We start from the raw sequence: 20,927 nt of genomic DNA, 5'->3' as shown, positions 1-20,927 counted from the left end.
CCTTTTCAGATACAACACTCTCCTATCTAGCCTGTCTGAGCTCTGACTAATGAATTTGAAGCAAGTTTCTATTTGCTTTGGTTAGTCAACCCCCACCTTGTTTCCATGGGGAACTTACTTGCTTCCTGAGTGAAGTTCCCATCCTTGATGCTTGCCCCAGGTCAGGAGGTCTGTGGCTCTGTATCAATTTTGTCAGTTTCTTTCTCAGAATGAAGAGCCTTACACACTGTCCCAGAACCCCATAGAGGTCAGGGATGACATCATGACTCTAAATTCTCCTTTCCTGACTCCAATTAATCTGCACTTTGCTTGGACCACCGGTTGGTTTTAAGCATATCCTCCAGACAAAATACTTCCTCATAGAATGATGTGTTCATTTTTTACTGGATTAAAGGGCAAAGCATTCTTATGAGCCTCCCACTCTGTCAGGGCAAGTGCCCTTTCAGTTGCTTGTCAAGGATCATCTCAATCCAAGGAAAAATGGGCTTGGGGAGAAGATGGATCATGCAGCAGTAGGCCTTTAGAGTTTGCTATGTTATGAATATTCACCTTACCAGCTATGAAAATATGCTCAGCCAAGTGTCCAAGAGCCCAAAAAGCTTATCATACTATGGCTCCATGTACCTGAGAAATTGATCTAACTCTATTCATTTTTCTTGTTTCAGTTTTCTTGGAAGTTGTATATGTAGGAACACATAAACTATGCTTTCCATACCTTTAAATATTATTTTAAGTTTCGGTTTGGATATCTATACACAAGATATCTGGATTGAGATGTTTCTATTTATTCATATAAATATTATATTTGATTGATCCAGTAGATACCAAACAACTGAATTCCCCCCAAAAAAAAGTCATGTATAAAATTTCCAGGATGCAAAATGATGGCCTAGATTTTCAACTTTTAAAAGCCATAGTTTTTTTTGTTTGTTTGTTTACTGTAATCTGTCTTTATTGGTGAGGTGAGGATGAAAGTGAGGAGTGGGGAGGGTCATCCAAAAGAAAAGTGAAGAAGTGACTGATTTGAAATAATTCATAAGTGTGTGTTTTTTTATAGACATAAAGATGATCAGCAATTTAACCAGCAATTTAACCACACAGTATAGTGATGATTTTTGCAATATGCCCAGATGAGTAAAAATGTAGATTTGGCCTTATCTCTAAATCAAGTGAATATCAAATGAAAGGAGGCTACTGTAACTAATTCTGCAATGCATAATATTGACAACAGAATCTGAGAGCCAATCCATTCAGTCATAACTACAGAGAGGGTACACAATGAAATACGTACTCCCAAGTAGGCATGTCCCAGACCACCAAAGGCTTTAAAGTTAATTAGTAGCACTTTTTATTATTGGTGGAGCCCTCATAAATACTGAGCTAGTAAACTGCAATATATTGCTCAGTGTTACTCTCCTGCTTAGATTATATAATTTAATCAGTTTTGAAATTTTGCAAGTTAATAAGTTGTGTGCTTACATCTACACCTTTCCCCAAGAGAGAGGTTTGCAAAAGCTTATCCTTGTAGAATAAAGCCCAACTTTTGTATTCCCCTTTGTATCCTCTTTACTGTGTAAGAGCAAGTTAGCAGCAGAGGAAAATCTGTTACATGTGTACAAAAACAAAACCATAAAAAGGGGGAAAAAGAGAAATCTCTAAGCTAGAAAAAATGAAGGTAGAAAGTAGAAGAGTGATAAAACAATAGCAATAAAAATGTTGCATACATTATAAAAATGATATAGAGTTCTTAATGTACTTTGGCAGATTTCACATGAAGATTTTTTGAATTCTTTTTTATTAGTAGCATAGTAGAATACTAGTTCTCTCAATCACTGATATTCATACAAAAATAAAACTAAAAAATTTAAAAACTAACCAAAATGATTAAAATGTGTTCTACAATGAGTTTATGGTATGTTTGCATAACCATGTACTATATCATATTACATTCTAATGAAGAATATAATATCTTTAAAATGTCATTATTTTAAATATTCTTTTGTAAGTTAAAGCCCACTAAATCATGGTGATTTTTAAAATAAATTTACTTCTTTACAAAATGCATAGATTAAATACACATATACATATACATGAACACACTGCCATGCACAAAATACAAATTTCTAGATATATAGTATAATGTTCTTATTTTAGCTTATAATTATGTTACCACCAGACTGACTAAAATTCAAAGGACACATAATGTCAACAAGAATGGGAAGCCATGAAAACTCTCAAAAATGAGTGGCAGCAACCTAAACTGATCATATACGTATGTGTACCCCCTGATTCTTTAATTTGTGTACTGATCATATGTACACTTTAATCAGATTTGTATGTATACCTTCCCATTTAGTAATTTCACTCCCAACAAATGGCAGAGCCTACATCTGCACAAAGACATGCCCTAAAAGCAGCATTGTTTACAATAGCCCACAGTGGAACCTACCTAAACACCCACCCCTGATAGATAAATGGACTGTTATATACAAACACAAGAGAATATCCCACAATTGGAGAAAGAGCAAACTGCTGCTTCTTGTAGCAGGACCAGCCTGACTCACCTAATGTTGGAATGATGTAGCTAGACACAAAAACACAAGTTCCATTTTATGAAATTCCAAAACAGGCAAAATTATCCTATTGTCTAGAAATCAGAATAGCGGTTACCTGGCGATGGCATTTAGTAATTGGAACATAGGATAAGGAAGCCTGCTAGAAGCCTTGAAATGTCCTAAATGTCTGTCTCTACAATCACTTCTAGAAATATATCCCAATAAATACAGTCACTCCTAGGAATATACCTCAAGAAATCAGATACACCAATCAGAAGGATATATGCACCCCTGTATTATATAGTAGCACAATTTATAATAGCTAAGATTTGGAAACAGCCTAAGTGCCCATCAGCAGATGAGTGGGAAAACAAAAAAAAACAAAAAAACAAAAAAACCCTGTGGTACATCTACCCAATGGAATACTATGCTGCTATAAAAAAAGAAGGAAGTTTTACCATTTGCAACAGCACAGATGGACCTGGAGAGGATTTTGCTAAGCGAAATAAGACAGTGGGAGAAAGATAAATACCACATGGTCTCACTCATTTGCAGAATATAATGAACAACATAAACTGATGAACAAAAATAGACCCAGCCCTAAATGGTTTGGCTCAGTGGATAGAGTGTGGCCTGGGGACTGAGGGTCACAGGTTCAATTCCAGACAAGGGCACATACCTTGATTGTGGGCACATCCCCAGTAGGGGTTGTGCAGGAGGCAGCTGATATTCTCTCTCATTTATATTTCTAATCATCTATCTCTCTCCCTTCCTCTCTATAAAAAATTAATAAAATATTTATTTTTAAAAATAGATCCAGAGACACAGGAACATTGAACAGACTGTCAAACCTCAAAGGGAATGTAGGGAAGGGTGATAATGGGGGTTGTTAGGAGATTAACCAAACAACTTGTATGCATGCATATAAGCATAACCAATGGACAGGGACACTGGGGCAGTGGAGGCTTGTCCAAGGGGTGTGAGTGGCCAGAGAGGAGTCAATAGGGAACAAAGGAGACAGGTTTTAAAAAATAAAAAATTAAAAAATAAATAACTTAAAACCTAAATGTGGTTATGTCAGTTAAATACACACACATATGAATAAAATAAATGTCTAAAGAAATTAAAACAAAATAATAATAGACATTATTTATGGGTGATACAACTGAGACAAGGGATTATTTCCTTCTCTGTACTTTTTTACTTTTCTGTTTCTAAAATGAACACATATATCCTGTTTTTATAATCAGAAAGAACCAATAAGCATTTTTATACAGATAAGTTGCCATAACAACAGAAATGAAGGCAAGAATTACACTTGAATTTTATATAGTTTATAAAATTAATCCATCCAGTTCAAGGTTTAGTCAACATGTTTTTGTTTATTTTGTTCTTGTTCTTAAGTTTTAATTTATGAAAAGAGTATTTGTAAGGACTGGCTTACTATTTAGTGTACAGAATTAAAAAATTTTTCCCTAGTACAATATATTGTCTTTCTGTTGGAGGTGTTCTTTATTTTGTAATACATTCATGAAAATTATCCAAAGATTTAACTCTTATGGCTTCGGGAAGGATATCTTCCCTGAACATAAGGAAGGGGGTGTTGTCTCTCTGTACCTCATTGTGGTTTGTTAAAATTGAAAACAACTGTCCAGAGGAAATCGTTCTTTAATTAAAACAATGTGAGAAGCAAATCAAGAAAGGATGATTGAATGATGCTTGAACAAAGTTCTGAGACTTCAGGTTTAGTTCTGTGTTTATAGCATGATGGATATACATGTTTCCACCTACCCTATATTCTTTAGCTTCTGAAAAATTGATTCCCATGCAGACATCCTGCTGAAAAATATGCCCACTCTGTTACATTGTATTTTTTAATTGAAATATTTTACTGGGATAATTGTAGGTTCACATGCAGTTGTAGGAAATATTTTCCCCATTGTTAACATTTTGCAAAATGGTAGTACAACATTACAACCAGGATACTGACATTGATACAATCCAGCAATCTTATTCAGATTATCCCAGTTTTACTTGTATTACTCTCTCTCTGTGTATATGTGTGTGTTGCATTTTATACAATTCTGTGCATAGATTTGTGTATCCACTACCACAATCAAGAACTGCAGAAAAGAATCCTTCATATTGCCCTTTGCTAACTATACACACCCATCCCATCCTTAACTCTTGCCAACCTATAACATGTTCTTTATTTCTAGACTTTTATTATTTTAAAATGTTTTGTCAATGGAACAATATAGTATGTAACATTCTGAAATTGACTTTTTCCACTTACTTGTCATAATTCCCTGGAGTTTCAAATACGTTGTTGCATGTATCAATATCTCACTACTTTATAGTACTGATTATCCATAGAATGTATGTATTTAACTATCCATTTGGTAAACTACATCTGAACCATTTCCAGTTGTTTGACTGCTACAAATGAATTTTCTCTATAATTGTATTCTGTTTTACCTATCAAAATACGTTTTTATTTACCTGGGGATATAAGCCTGAGTGCATTTACTGTGTTTTATGGTAATTGCATGTTTAGGTTAGTATGAAATTGCCAAGTGATTTCAGAGTGTTTGTGCCATTTCACATTGCCAACAGACATGTATGTGCCATCCGGTTTCTGTACTTCCCCACCAGTAGTTTGTATTGTCACCACTTTTAAAATGTTGGCATTCTAATCTGTATATGACTTTTCATTGTGGTCTTAGCTGAACCCATCCATCTGAAGTGTTGTGTTTTCGTATTTGTCCAAATCTGTGTACTTTTTCAATTTCTTTGGAGATTTCCTCCTTGACCTGTAATTATTTACTTATGTATTGTTTAATTTTCATGTATAGAGATTTTCTTGTTATGTTCCCTGTAATGGTTTTTGGTTTGATTCTATTATGGTCAGTGAGAACATTCTGTAAGACTTCATTTGGCTTCAATTTTTTAAAATATGTTCAATTCTTTTACAATCTAGGATATGGTTAATTTTAGTCAATGTTCTATAGGCCTCTGATCAAAAGTGTACATTCTGCTGTTGTTCTATGAAGAGTTCTGTATCTGTCATTTAGTTCCTGTGAGGTGGTGGTGTTGAGTTTTTTGTATCTGTGATGATTTTCTCTCTGGATGTTCTATTATTAATAGTTACTGATAAATTTCAAAGTCCCAGCTATAAGCTGTAATTGTGGAAATATCTATTTTTCTCTTCAGCTCCTAAGTTTATGTTTCCTGTATTTTGAGGTTCTGTTGTTTGGTGTACACACATTTAGAATTACTTTGTCTTCCTTGTATTAATAAATTGATACTTTTATCATTATGTAATGTCTCTTGGCTTCTAGTAATTTTATTTTCTTTGAAGACCTCTTTTTTCAAATACTAGGATAGCCAACCTTACTTTATGTTGATAATGTTTATATGATACATCTTGTGCCATCCTTTTGCTTCCATCCTATTTCTATCATTAAATTTAAAGGGAGTTTCTTATGAACAGCATATAGAATTCATTTTTTATTAGAGTATGCATATTATTTACATTTAAGGTAATTATACCTTTAATGTTTAGTCCATATAGGTTGAAATCATCATACTCTTTTCTTTTATATACTCACTAGAGGCCCAGTCCAGTGCACGAAATTCATACACTCAGGATGAGGGTCCCTCAGCCTGGCCTATGCCCTCTTACAGTCTGGGAGCCATATGATCAATTGCCCCAAAATGGTAGCCCTCACCCACCCGGCCAGGGCTACTCCATAGACAGCCCCAAAGAGGTAGGTCCTGTGCACCCAGCTAGGGCTCTGTGATGGATTGCCCCTGCAGCGGGAGGCCTAGGTACCCGTCAGAGCCCACTGGTTGGTGACTTGGGCCTCCTTCGGCAGGGTGATCATGTGGAGATGGCTGGGCCCCTAACCAATTGCATCGCACCCACCTTGGCTGGCCTGGCGCTAGTGGGTGTCATAGCGTGGTTGTCCAGAAGTTTGTCCAGAGGGTCATTCTGCTGTTTAGTCAATTAGTATATTATGCCTTTATTATTTTAGATATTAACTTATCAAGCATTTATTGAGAACTATTATGGGTAGATAATTGTTCTAGGTACTCAGTACTGTCATAAAAAGGACAGAAGTAACCTCTGCCCTCATCAGGCTTGTGTGGCTTGGTAAGCAGACTTGTAAAATATTATTTTAACAGATATAAGTTGGTTACAATTTATTGCAAGTATTTCTACTGAATCTTAAAAAGTATTTTGAAATCTAAAATGGATTCTATATGAAAATATGACCACCCCATCAGAACTTCGTTGGGCCACCTTTTGCCTTCAGTACTGCAGTGTTTCTTCTTGGCATGGACTCCATAAGATGTTGAAAGGTGATGTGAGGAATCTGACACCATGATGAATAGCACTGTCCAGTTCTGTGAGATTTTATGGTTGTGGAACAAGCTGCCTGATGGCTCTTTAAACTTTGTCTCACAAATTATCAAATGGATTGAGATCTGGGTAAATCTCCTTCATGTCCTAGAAACTACTCCTGCACAATATGAGCACCATGGCATGGTGCATTGTCTTGTTGGAAGAAACCATTGCCATTGGGAAACACCATCAATTTGATAGGATGAACTTGATCAACAACAATATTTAGGTATGCTGTGCTATTCAGACATTGTTCCATAGGAATTACAGGGCCCAAATCATGCCAGGAAGACATGCCCCAAACCATAACATTGCCCCCACCATTGAAGGGTTGTACTCATGAATGTGGGGTGCATGCTTTCATGCTGTTTCCACCAAATTCTCAATCTGCCATTTGCATGATGCAACTGGAAATGTGATGCATCGAACCACATGGCTTTTTTCCAATGCTCGACTGTCCAATCTTTGTGTTCCTGTGCGAATTGGAGATGTTTTATCTTGGTAACTGCAGACAGCAAAGGTGTTCAAACAGGTCTTTGGCTTCCATATCCCATATAATGCAGTGTACAGCTAATTTGCCTATAAATGTCAGATGGTCACAATAATCTGGTCACAATATATATATTTAATAGATAGATATATATACTATTAAAAACAATTACCCCACCTACCTTTGGTTCCCCATTCCTCATCAGGGATTAGAGCCTGCCAGCTAGGGGAATGAACCAAGATGTTGACCCTAATCAGGCTATCAGGGCCAATGAGTTGGGGGTAGCTTCTGCATTGAGCATCTGCCCGCTGGTGGTGAGTGCACGTTATAGTGACTGGTTGTCACCATTTGGTCGATTTGCATATTAGCCTTTTATTATATAGGATTATTGACTATGTTCCCTGTGTTCTATTTTACATCCCCATGATTGTTTTACAACTGGCAATTTATAGTTCTTAATTTCTTTCACCTTTTTCACATATCCCCCCAACCTACATCCTATCTAGCATAAATTTATTTAAATATGACACAATTATTATCAAAGCACACAACTCCTTATAGTAAGATACTATCCACATATTTTGCTTAAAAAACTTCAAATGAAAAAAAGTTATAAAACATGATATTATCAACAAATATATTTCAAAAGAATAATTTCACAAAATTCTTAGGTCTATTTATAGAGGCAAGATTTGCATTGGCCAAAACATAAATTTAGTGCCTTCTATAAACAAAACTGAGAATTTTTTTAGAAGTGGAAACTACAATGCAAAATTGTCCTTTCTTAGCATGCCACCTTCATGACCTAAGGACTATAATGTGCATATTTTTTACTCATAATGGCTACTTAATAGAATACTGAAAGGACTAAACAGAAAAGGAATCTGCTGGAAGCTAAAATAATATCTGATAAATAATATATTTAAAGTACCTAAATGGGGGATAGATCTGAAAGACCCATTAAGAAAATTAAAAAAGAAAGTGAAATTACATTTTCTTGGCAATTAAGATGCCAGACAAGTGGACAATAGATAACATCCTATATAATAAAAGCCTAATAGGCAAATCGACCAAATGGTGGAATGACCAGCAGAGCAACTGGTTGCTATGACATGCACTCACCACCAGGAGGCAGATGCTCAAAGCAGGGGCTTTCCCCACCCACAGGCCCCAGGCCAGCCAAGGCAGATCCCAGCAGGAGCCCCCTGATCACTCCACCAGTTACCCCACAGAGGGAGGTGACTGGCGGCAGCATTAGGGGGCAGGTTCAGCAAGCGGGTGGTGCCAGGCTGACCAAAGTGGGTGCCAGTGAGAGCCTCCCAATCACCTCGCTAGTTGCCCAACAGATTGGCCCTGATTTCTGACCAGGACTAGGAACCCTGCCTGTGCATGAATTTTGTGCACAGGGCCTCTAGTTTCTCTATAAAGTTACACCTTCTACATTTCAATTTGCTTTCCAATCTTATGTACTAAGAGAAAGAGACATTATAAAAAATAAAAATAAATAAAAAAAACCTGCTTATTTGAGTGAATGAGCCAACAAACCTTACTGGTTGAATGGACGTGAGTATTGAAGGCAAAATGGGCAAATTGGATTACGAGTGAAAGGGGCAATTTTTTAGTAAATCTGGGTGAAATAAGAGAGGATTAATATGTGGGGAGTTTCATAAATTCTATTTTGATCCTGTTGCTTTTGGGGAGCTTGTGAGACTTCTGAATGGAGAGGTCAAGTAAGCATTTTATTCTGTGATGTAGTCAGGGAAGGGAGGGTGATTGAAAACAGAGGCTGGAAAGAAATGTATAGGGAGAGAATGTGGATAGACAACTTGCAAAGTCTTAAGTAACTTCATCATCTCCTAGTCAGGATGCTAAAGAGCCAGAAAGGAATATAAATAGAGTCCCGCAGTATGATAGTAATCAGGAGAGTGTGAAATTACAGCAGCCGAGCACTGGTAACTGTTGAAAAGAGACTGTGAAATAAGATATGGTGTTGAATATTGATAAGAGAGCTGGTTGAAAAAGCACCTTCCCTCCCTCTGTCCTTAAAAAATATCCCAATAAAGAGGCCAGATTAGATTGAAGGTGACTGGGAAGTGAGGAAGTGGAACAGTGAGAACATGCAAAGCTTTCAAGGAATTTGACTTTGGAGGGAAGAGGAGAAAGAAAATAGTATATGGAGAAGTTGTGGGTTAAGGGAATTTAAGTTTTGTAAAAAATAGTGCTGCTTCGTTGAGTACATTTATTACAAGCAGATCATTGGATTCAGTGTAAGGACAGTGGGGAAAAGGAGACTCAGGAAGAGGGCTCTGATCCTGACATTAAAGTGTACATCCACCTCTTTCATGCCAAAAGGAAAGACAAAAGTAGACACCAAGGCAAGCATTTTGTTGACTTCAAAGAAAGCAGTGAAGTTTACCAGCTGATGCATTTTATGTTTTCTTTTTCTGTGAAATTAAAGATGAGATCATTGGTTGAGTTGGTGGTTTTGCTGAGAGATAGTTGGAAAAAAAGTGTAGAAGGTAATGAAAAGTAATTCGGTGGTTTGGAAAAGCAATTTACCTATGGAAATAATAGTATGGATATACATGGCAGTGCCATGGGTCAAGTTAAATTAAAAAAAAAAAAGAGTATGTCACAAATGCATATGTATAATATATTTATCCATAGATACACACATTAGTATATACATATATATGATGTTGCCTAGATGAATAATATCTATGTATCTCTGTGCAAATATGCACAGAGAAATGTCTGGAAGCATATGAATGTAAAGAACTAGTAAATTATATCATATATGTATATGTATATGTGATATTCATATATATCTCACATTCATTCATATAGAACCATCATGCATCAACATTTTGACCCAATAAAATTTAAGATGGTTTTCACTTTATTTGTTGTATTTTGTGTATTTTTGCACATTATGAATGAGTACCAAGGCAAAGAAAGAGGAAAAATAATCTGTAAGTTAAATAGACTATATTATCTATCTATATATATAAAAGACCAAGTGACAAAACAACAGAATGACCAGTGGACTGGTCGCTATAATGCACACTGACAACCAGGGGACAGGTACTCAATGCACAGGATTGGGCTCCCTGCTATCTGGATCAGGCCTGTGAGGATTGGGCCAAGATTTGCTATCTGACATGCCCTGAGGGGTCCCAGATTGAGAGATGGCACAGGCCAGACCGAGAGATCCCACCAGTGCATGAATCCGGGCACCAGGCCTCTAGTCTGTAAAATAATTGACTACAATAATCTACCTATATATTTTTACCTACTATTCATTTAATTCTAAATAATTCCGAGGGGCAATATTTCAATAGGCTCCAACTCATTTAGGAGATACGATAAGTCACAGTGGTAAAGCTTGTAATTTTATAAAAACCTACTTTTTCAGTTTCCTTTTTACATTACTAATGCCATAAATCGCTGCAAAGTGCAGAGTTAATTAATTAACTAGAGGCCCAGTGCACGAAATTCGTGCATAGGGGTGTGTGTGTGTGTCCCTCGGCCCAACCTTTATCCTCTCCAATCTGGGATCCCTCAGGGATATTCGATTGCCCGTTTAGGCCCAGGCCTAAATGGGCAGTAGGATATCCCTCTCATAATTCAGGAGAGCTGGCTCCCAACTGTTCACCTGCCTGTCTGCCTGCCTGATTTCCCCTAACTGCCTCTGCCTGCCATCCTGATCACCTCCTAACCACTCCCTTGCCAGTCTGATTGACACCTAACTGCTCCCCAGCTGGCCCTATTGCCCCTAACTGTCCTCCCCTGTATGCCTGGTCATCCCCAACTGTCTTTCCATGCAGGCCTGGTTGCCCCCAACTGCCCTCTCCTGAAGACCTGGTTGCCCCCAACTAGCCTCCCCTGCAGGCCAGGTCCCCCCCAACTGCCCTCCCCTGCACGCCTGCCCCCCTCCAACTACCCTCCTCTGCCAGCCCAGTCACCCCTAACTGCCCTACTCTGCAGGCCTGATCCCCCCAACTGCCCTCTGCCAGCCTTGTATCTCCTAACTTCCCTCTCTTGCTAGCCTGCTCACCCACAACTACCCTCCCCTGCTTGCCATCTTGTGGCGGCCATCATGTGGAGGCCATTATGTGTCCATATGGAGGTGGCCATCTTTAACCACATGGGGGTGCCCATCTTGTGTGTTGGAGTGATGGTCAATTTGCACATTACTCTTTTTATTAGATAGGATATTCACAGGAGTCTCTGCCTCCACTTACCGTAGCAGGACAACAAAAAATTAATTCTAGCCAAAACTAGTTTGGCTCAGTGGACATAGCGTTGGCTTGCAGACTGAAGGGTCTTAGGTTCAATTCTGGTCAAGGGCATGTACCTTGGTTGCAGACATATCCCAATGGAAGGTGTGCAGGAGGCAGCTGATTAATGTTTCTCTCTCATCTATGTTTATCTCTCTCCCTTCCTCTCTGTAAAAAAATCAATAAAATATATTTTTTTAAATTAATTCTAAGGTATAACATGAATTAATCAATAAAAAAATAATCTATCCTACTAATAAAGTATATGCAAATTGACCATCACAGCATAACAAGATGGCTGTGTCCACAGTAGAGGCAAGGATCCCATAACACAAGATGGTTGCACCCTCAGTAGAGGCAGAGTTCCTATAATGAGCCTTAATGAGCAATCAGAAGGGAGCTGAAGCTGCGGCCCCTACTTGGTGGGGCTTGACAGGGAACCTTAGGCTGTGCTCCCTGCCCCAGTACCAGGCCTGGGGACCTCAGGCCATGATCCTCCAGGGCACCTGGCCAGGGAACCTCAGGCTGCGACCCCCTGGCAGGGCATGATGGGGGACCTCAGGCTGTGTCCCCCAGCCAGTAGAGCTGGACAGAGGACCTCAGGTTGCACCCCCCATCCTGCCCTAAACCAGAGGACCTTAGGTCATGTTCTCTGCCCCGGAACCGGCTGGGGGACCTGCCTGGTGGGGTTTGACAGTTAACCTCAGGCTGTGCCCCCTGGCACTGGGCCAGATGACCTGAGGCCTCAGCCCCCATTCAGAAGGGATTTAAGGGGGTGGAGCCAGGTAGGTCTGGATCTAGGGGGTGGGGCCAACTGGGTCTGGGTCTTGTGCAACTTCAAGACCCAAGTGTGGGTGGAGACTTGACTCTGGTTCTGGTGATGTGCCCCAGACTCTGACAGGAGGAAGATTTTCATATACATTTAATGACTTCTCTTTCATCTCTGACACTTCTATTATAAAGTGCAAATAGCAATATTAAAATATTTCCTTTAATTAATTCCCTTTAATGTGCACACATTTTGTGCACTGGGTCACTAGTGTGTATATATGTGTGTGTGTATATATATATATATATATATATATATATATATATGCCTAAGCGAACTTTATTACTAAAGGACCAGAACAATCAGAATGACTAGATGACTGGATGACTGGCTGGTAGCTATGACATGCACTGACCCAGACCCTGCATCTGGAGCCCTGACAGCCCCAAATCTGGCTCACCTGCATCCCAGACCCAAACAGAAAAGGGGGAGGGAACCCAATTCCTCATGGAATCAGTCATGCCTCAGCTTGCTGCTAGGGTCCTGGCAGACCTGAATCTAGTTCACCCACACCCAGACCCAGACAGGAGGAAGGAAGGAGCCCAATTCCTTATGGAATTTGCTGTGCCTTAGCTTACTACTGGGGCTAACCTCCCTTGGTCCCTACCCACAGCCAACCACAGCCCCCCTTTCCCCCCCCCACCCCATCCCCTCCGTGATCAGGACATTTCTGGCCAGCTGGCCCCCACATTAGCTCTGACTGGGGGGGCGGGGGGAAGTTGGCAGGCAGCCAACCTCCCACAGTCCTTCCTCCAGGCTGGATGGCCTCACATTGGCCCGGATTGCTAGCCAGACTGAGGGACCCCACCTGTGAATGAATTTGTGCACTGGGCCTCGAGTGTGTAATAAGTTTGAGAAACTGTGGATGAAATGGAGTTGAATGTCAGGGTTTGTTTTCTTTGGCTTTTTATTTTTACTTCTGGTGTTTTCAGAAGCTTTAAGTGTTTTTATAAAAGGAGGAATTTGCATTACCTCCCAGGCTTAAATGTCTCAGGGATTGTGTATGTGCATGTGAATGTGTGTGTGTGCATGTATGAGTGTAGGCATCTGTGAGTGTGTGTGTGCACACATGAATGCATAGGGTTCAAGTGATGCACCTGCAGGTATACTGTCTCATGAAATGTATTCTGAAAATTGGGTAATGCTATATGATGCCATATCTTAGTCTATGCCTTTCCCTAATTTTTAAATTCCTTCTACCTCAGGTATTTTAAATTTACATTATCTTGTTTACTTTTCTGTAAGACAACTTAATTTTTTAAAACAACTGACAGTAAATAAACAACTTATTATGTACTAATTGGATAGCACTCTTTTTCTTACTAATCAGCAACATTATTATAACAAGGCTTCTAAAAATGGCATTCTAAGTGGTTTTTCAATTTCCATGAAAAAATTGAATTATAATATTGAGTTATATATAAAATATTTAACTATATATCTAATTATGCAATATTGAATTATGATATATATTAATTATTAGATACTCAAAATTCTCAAATGAATTAAAAATACTAATAAACTGACTTTGCCTAGATGTGAAAATCAAGGATTTCCTATCATTTCTAATTTGAAACTACATTGGTTATCTAAGTAAGTAATAAGTATTAAAATATATTATCAATTGCAGTACATTGTTTAATCCCTTTAAAATTCAAAGTGTGTAATACTGGATAATTGAGTGATTTGCATAAAATTAATAAGAGAAAACCAAAACATTAAAATAAATGAGAAGAAATATATCCATAATAATAACAATATCTGAAATCAAATTATATTCTTTCTTAGTCATTGTTTTTTTTTTGTTGTTGTTGTTTTAATATATTTTTATCAATATTTCACGGAGAGGAGGAAGGGAGAGAGATAGAGAGCTAGAAACATCGATAAGAGAGAAACATCGACCAGCTGCCTCTTGCAAACCCCCTACCGGTGTGCCCCCAACCAATGCACATGCCCTTGACCAGAATCGAACCTGGGACCTTTCAGTCCACAGACTGACGCTCTACCACTGAACCAAAGAGCTTCAGCGATTGTTTGATATATATACCTGGTTATGATATTGTATATATACTGGAAGCCCAATGCATGAAGATTCATGCAGGAATGGGCCTTCCCTTCCCTGGCTGCTGGCACTGCCTTCACTCTGGCCAGAACCACCTTTCCACCTTCCCATGCTGCCCAGAGGCCCAAAGTGGCTGGGGTGTTGCAGAATGCCTGCATAGATGCTATGGTGATAATGTAAGCATCCAACCCTGCCCCTGGTTACTTGGTGCCTTCATATGCAAATTAGCCTGTCATCTTTGTTGCATACTCACTCCTGATTGGGTCATGGATGTCAGGTACAGTCAATTAGCATGCTACTATTTTATCAGGTAGACTGCCTATTGTTTATCTTATATAATAAAAGCCCAGCAACTTAATGATGAAATTATCAGAAAGACCATGCACACTGACCACCAAGGGGGAGACTCAACATGAGATCTGCCCCATGGTGGTCAGTGTGCTACCACAGTGGAAGCACAGCTTGGCTGACCTGAATAAATGACTGCACCCACTGTTAACTCCAGGCCAATGGGCAGGAACCCAGGCTTTGATTGTTGCCTCTTTGCCTAAGGCTCATCCTCCTTGCTCCCTGCTGCCTCCTCCAGATGCCTGTAGACCTCACAACTCCACCACCACAGGGTTTACAGAGCTGATCCTGGAGGCTAGGAGGTCAGTTCCTGGCTGCTGCATGACTGAGGCCTACTCCATCACCTCTCAGTGCTATTGTCCCTGGGCCCAGCCCCAACCAGGACCCCTGGAGAGGTGAGGGCTCTGGCTCCATAGATGATGCTGAACCAGGGAGCAGCCAGGCAGTGGGTGGGTTCACAGCTACTCAGCTGACCCTGACAGGGATGAGTGGTGCTCTCACAGTGGGGCCAATCCCTGAAGACCACACCCACACCAGTGCACAGATCCCATGTACCAGGCCTCTAATATATATATAGTTGGGCACACATATATATATATCTCCACATCCACATATTCACATATCCACAAACATCTACATATATACATATACACATCTACATATATACATATATATACATATACATATGTGTATATGTATATATATGCATGTGTATGCGTGTGTGTGTGTGTGTGTGTGTGTGTGTGTGTATATAATTGGACCTAATTGGGCACCACTAATATATATATATATATATATTAGTGGTGCCCAATTAGGTCCAATTACTATTTTAAGTGATTTTCCAACACTGAATTTTCCAAAAACAAACTTTAGCAAATTAATTTTCCTTGATTTTTATACTTCTTTCATTTGCAGAAAAATTCAATACATTTGTTCCTTATTCTTTAACATTTAACTCATCAAAAAGTTGTTTTGGAAAGAATAGTTATTTCTCAAAACTTTTTGAGGTTTTATAGTAACTTCTTTATCCAAGTATTTTGGGATAAGTTTTACTATGAAAAATGTATTGAGAAAAACTGATAAAAGCTATTAGGTTTGGTGAATTATAGTGAGCTAGAGGCCCAGTGCATGAAGTTTGTGCACAGGTAGGGTCCTTAGGCCTGGCCAGCAATTAGGACCAACTGGGGCCTTCCGGCTGTGGGTCAGGGCCTTCCTTCCAGCTTCCAGCCGGGGCCTCCATTGAGGATATCTCCCTTCCCCGGCTGCAGGCTGCCTGCTGCTAGCCGGGGCTTTCCTTCATTCCACACCAGCCCCTGGTAGTCAGTGCAGCTCATAGTAAATGATCAGACTCTGATCTCCCAGTCAAACTCCCGAGTGGACACTTTGCATATTAGCCATATGTATATGTATATATACACACACATATACTCACTAGAGGCCTGGTGCATGAAATTTGTGATAAAAGTTGATTTTAATATTTCAAGTAAAGGTGAGAACTTCAATTCCTATTGATTCAAATGTTATTACCAGGTTGGAAATCCTTTCTTGTTAAGCATAAACATTCCATTCAAAGGGGGATTTTGAGGGCTAATGTTCAGGGAAAGCTGCTTATCTTTGACATTCCCCAGGGCACATGACAACCATGAGTACCTCAGCTGTGCCTTTGATTACCTTTGGCTTACTCTAGGAACAGAGAAAAAAATGAAGAAACGCTAGATCAATTGTCTTGGATTAACATTGTACCATGAATTCCATACTTATTACAGAGATAATCAAAACATAGTAGATGTATTTATAAGATGAATAACAGAACATGGGTTTTTGTATTGATAATTTGCAAGGGATAACATATCCTGCCATTCTACTATTTCATTAATTTAGAAAAAAAATTTTGCCCTCGCTGATTTGCTCAATTGTTAGAGCATTGGCCTTTGGACTAAAGAGTCCCGGGTTCAGTTCTGATCAAGGGCTCATGACTGGGTTGTGGGCTTGATCCTCAGTAGGGGGCATGCAAGAGGCAGCCTATCAATGATTCTCTCTGATCATTTATGTTTCTATCTCTTTCTACCTCTCCTTTTCTCTCTGAAATAATATATATATATATATATATATATATATATATATATATATATATATATAAAATAAAAGAAAATAAACATTTTTTGCTGTTTTAACTCCTCAGTTTAGACATTCTACTAATTGAAAATTATACAATATCAGTACATGTATATAATTAGTTGCTACAGGGTACTGATCACTATTTGGCAATGCAAGGTGAAAGCAATACCAAATATTAAATGTGAATACATGTGCTATGTCTTAATTCACCTTTTTATTTTAAGATAATAAGAAATCAGGGAAAATGTCTTTGACAATAAACATTGATATATTTCTCCCTAGAGCAATGATTGCAAAATTAAATTTCAAAGCAATGCAATAGTATTTACATTAAGTTATTTAAAATATGTCAGTCCCTACTAATTGGTCAAAGTCTGGAATTTAAAAGAAAAGAAAAAAATCAGTTTCTGCTGAATTTCATTTTATGCCTTATGTTAGAAATTTGTAAAAATGTCTCTTGCTAGCTATCAGATAGTAAAATAACAAAGAATTCAGCTCCAGGCAAGCTTCTTTGCAGGCAGACCTGTCAAGAGAGAGACAGACAGTTTAGGGTAATTCATTCTTGTCACTAGATCTCAAATGACTTGTGAAGGGATGCGGAATTTCTCAAATGTAAATAGTGTTAACTTACAGCAAGAAATAGAAAGTGTTGTTTGTGTGGGTTTTTTTAGAGGCAAAAGGTGAGTAGTGAACAATGGAAAGATGTATGGGATTTATGAATGTTAAAAAGAGAATTTGTCAGCTTTTTAAGGACACACCTTAATCATGGATAACTGGGAGTAATGAATTCTAGTGTTTTACAAGTCTTAGTCCTCAAAATTAGCTTAGTATGCAAATAATGCATATGCAAATTAGCTTTAGATTAAGATTTGATAAAAATATATACAGATGGAAAAAATAATGAATGGAGAAAAATAGAAATACCCAAGATAGGCACAAAGCTCTGGTCTTTTTTGCTAATTAATTTTCTTGCAACTTGCATTAGTATAGAAGTAGTAGATTGACCCTGCACTCAAACTGTCAGTGAATCCTAAAGCAAAACTAAAGTCTGAATATTTCTCATTAGAGTTAGCTAGCAGAACCAAACAAAGAACTCACTGTTAGAAAAGAAATCTTCTTTGCTCACAGAGTTCCTGTGCAGGGAACCTGATACCACTTTACCCTGAAATGTTATTACCTCAAGTATTCATCCCACAGAATTCATATATCTTTGTTTGTGTTTTTAACACTAGTATGTTGAAGTATTCAGAAAAATATGAGGAGGTAGAAATGAAAGTAAGCCTCTAGGAAAGATTTTTCAGGGGAAGTCTTCTTCTTCTTCTTCTTCTTCTTCTTCTTCTTCTTCTTCTTCTTCTTCTTCTTCTTCTTCTTCTTCTTCTTCTTGCCATTAATTCACATGTCTCAGAACAGCCCATTTAGTATACCTTAGAACTATTTCCCTTTGGGTTCACTAGGCAGAGCCTACTGAGAGAACATCCTGACTATATGAATTTGTCATCAGGACAGGTCAACAGGATGGAAAAGCAATGATGCCAAATTCACACCCACTTGTCCCTATGACAAGGTAAGGAATGGCCTTGGTCTCATCTCTGGATATGTGGTAGGCAGTTAAGCAGACATGAGCAGAACAAGGATAATAGAGAAGGTCACAAGGGTGAAAAATCCTTGGTGCCTACATGCCAGGGTGTTCCTCAGCATCTAGAAGGGTTCAGGAATCTGGAGAAGGGGTTGTGTGTAAATTAATAAAGAGACTAGACATAAAATATAAATTTAGAAGGCATTTTGGGGAGTCAGAGGAGACCTAGCTTCAGTAACCAAGTTCTCTGAATCTCTGTACTCCTAGCTTTTTATTAACACAAATTGCCCTAAGGCAAAGCAGATATACATATCAAAAGTTAAGGTTTTTATGCAGTAGGCATTGTCAGGCTGGGAGAACTGCCCTTGGCTATTCAGCTGTTTGGCCAGCAGCATGTAATAACATGTAGATTTTCAGGTTTGGGAAAATGCTTTCAGCTATTCCAGCAGGCAATAATATATGCAATTCTTTAGGTTTGGGGAAATGAATTCAGCCATTCTAGCAGTTAATAATATGTAGCTTCAGCCCTGCTGTATATAGAAGCCAATCAACCTTTTGAGGACTTCTTATATTTATGATGACATACTGAAATTAGCTTCCAGCACTTAGCAATGGCCAAAACTGAAAAAACAGTCACCTCACCCTTAAGGTGACCTTTCCTCCCCTAGCATATTGCTGGTCATGTTGTTTAAATCTCCCTGACCTTTCATATTACTGATCCTGTGGGGTGGACACTCCCATGACCTTTTCTCCCCTAGCATGTGGCTATTTATGTGGTAGATCCCCTTAGAGGAGAAGCAAGGGGGCCATAGAACAGCCTTGTACAATAATTCCCTACAAGCCCTTACATGGCCACTCCCTTAAGCATTGAGCCCTCGGAACTACATCAAATAATACTAGGAACAAACCTAGTCAATCAGTTTGGACAAACTAAAAATGACATTTAGGCCTCAGTTGTGTTTCAGCTCCAGGCTCAGAAAAGCAGCAAAACCAAACAGAGGGATGCCATAGCAGACATCAGGACCAGAAGCAATGACTACCTTCCCTAGCAGAGGCCAATCAATGTAAACCCTGAAAGAACACACTTGGAAAGCTGATGAATATTCTATTGAGGTCCTACCCTGAGATCTCCCCTAAAATTCACAGCCTTTAGAAAACATATAGAACCTATCAAGATAAAGGAAGCCAGCATGGGTTCCCTATGGAGCATGCCCTCATCTTTCTTCCCCCCTTCTTTCTCAGGCATGTATCACTGCTCTCTCTGAAGCTCTAAGGTCCTAGCAAGACTTGCAACCAGGGGAGGAGTGGGCAGTGGCAGCTTGTCCTTGACTATCCTCTCAAACCTGTCTTCAAGGCCCTCTTTTCTTTGACTTTACAGTGAACTAACAGCAGCCCTGCTTTGGCTCACCTCTGTCACTGTGGCTTTTCCTTTGCAGTGAGTCCACTCCCCACTGCATGGCTCACTTCTTTCCTATCACTTTGCTAGAGAGCCAAAGCAGAACACTGCTTAATTTCTCTCCTGCTGCTCCTTCTATCCCAAAGCCCTTCATTTGTTTTGCTGTCTACAGCCTTAATAAACAAACTGATAATCACCTAGACTCATATTGTGAAATCTTTCCTGCACAAAGTCAAGAATCCACACACTACAGATTGCCCCGGGCAGACCCTCTTCAGGCCTGGTTCATTTCCAGTTTCCAGTTTCAGATGTCTATGGTCACTTCACTATTTCACTCAATTCTCTTTCTTGCTAATGTCACATGAAACACTTTTATGTGTCACTATATTTCCAGCATTACTGGGGACTAAGACTCGGGCTGCTTGTGAATAGTAAAGACCATTTCTATACATTTAATGTATTTCAAATGAATCCTTTTCCTTGTCCATATATATATATGTATGTCAGCTGTTACTATAAAGGACAAGGAGAAGGATTTGTTTGATATACATTAAATGTATAGAAAACATATAGAACCCATCTACCGTGTTTCCCCAAAAATAAGACCTAGCACATGGAAAGATAAGACATCCCCTGAAAATAAGACCTAGCGCAACTTTGGGAGAAAAAATTAATATAAGACACTGTCTTATTTTCGGGGAAAAAGGGTATATGTTTTCAAAGGCATTTTAATGTAATAACACCATTAAGATTTTTCTTTTCTGACCTTGGAGTAAAACCTTTCTCAACAACAGGGATTCAGTCCCAATACTCACACAATGAGTCTGAATCACTGCTTAAGTGTCCATAGCAGTGGAAAATAGTT

Source organism: Pipistrellus kuhlii, unplaced genomic scaffold (genome assembly GCF_014108245.1).
Source record: "Pipistrellus kuhlii isolate mPipKuh1 unplaced genomic scaffold, mPipKuh1.p scaffold_m20_p_1, whole genome shotgun sequence".
Classification (NCBI taxonomy): Eukaryota; Metazoa; Chordata; class Mammalia; order Chiroptera; family Vespertilionidae; genus Pipistrellus; species Pipistrellus kuhlii.
The sequence above is the reverse complement of the archived record's forward strand: the minus strand, read 5'-3'. Positions refer to the sequence as shown.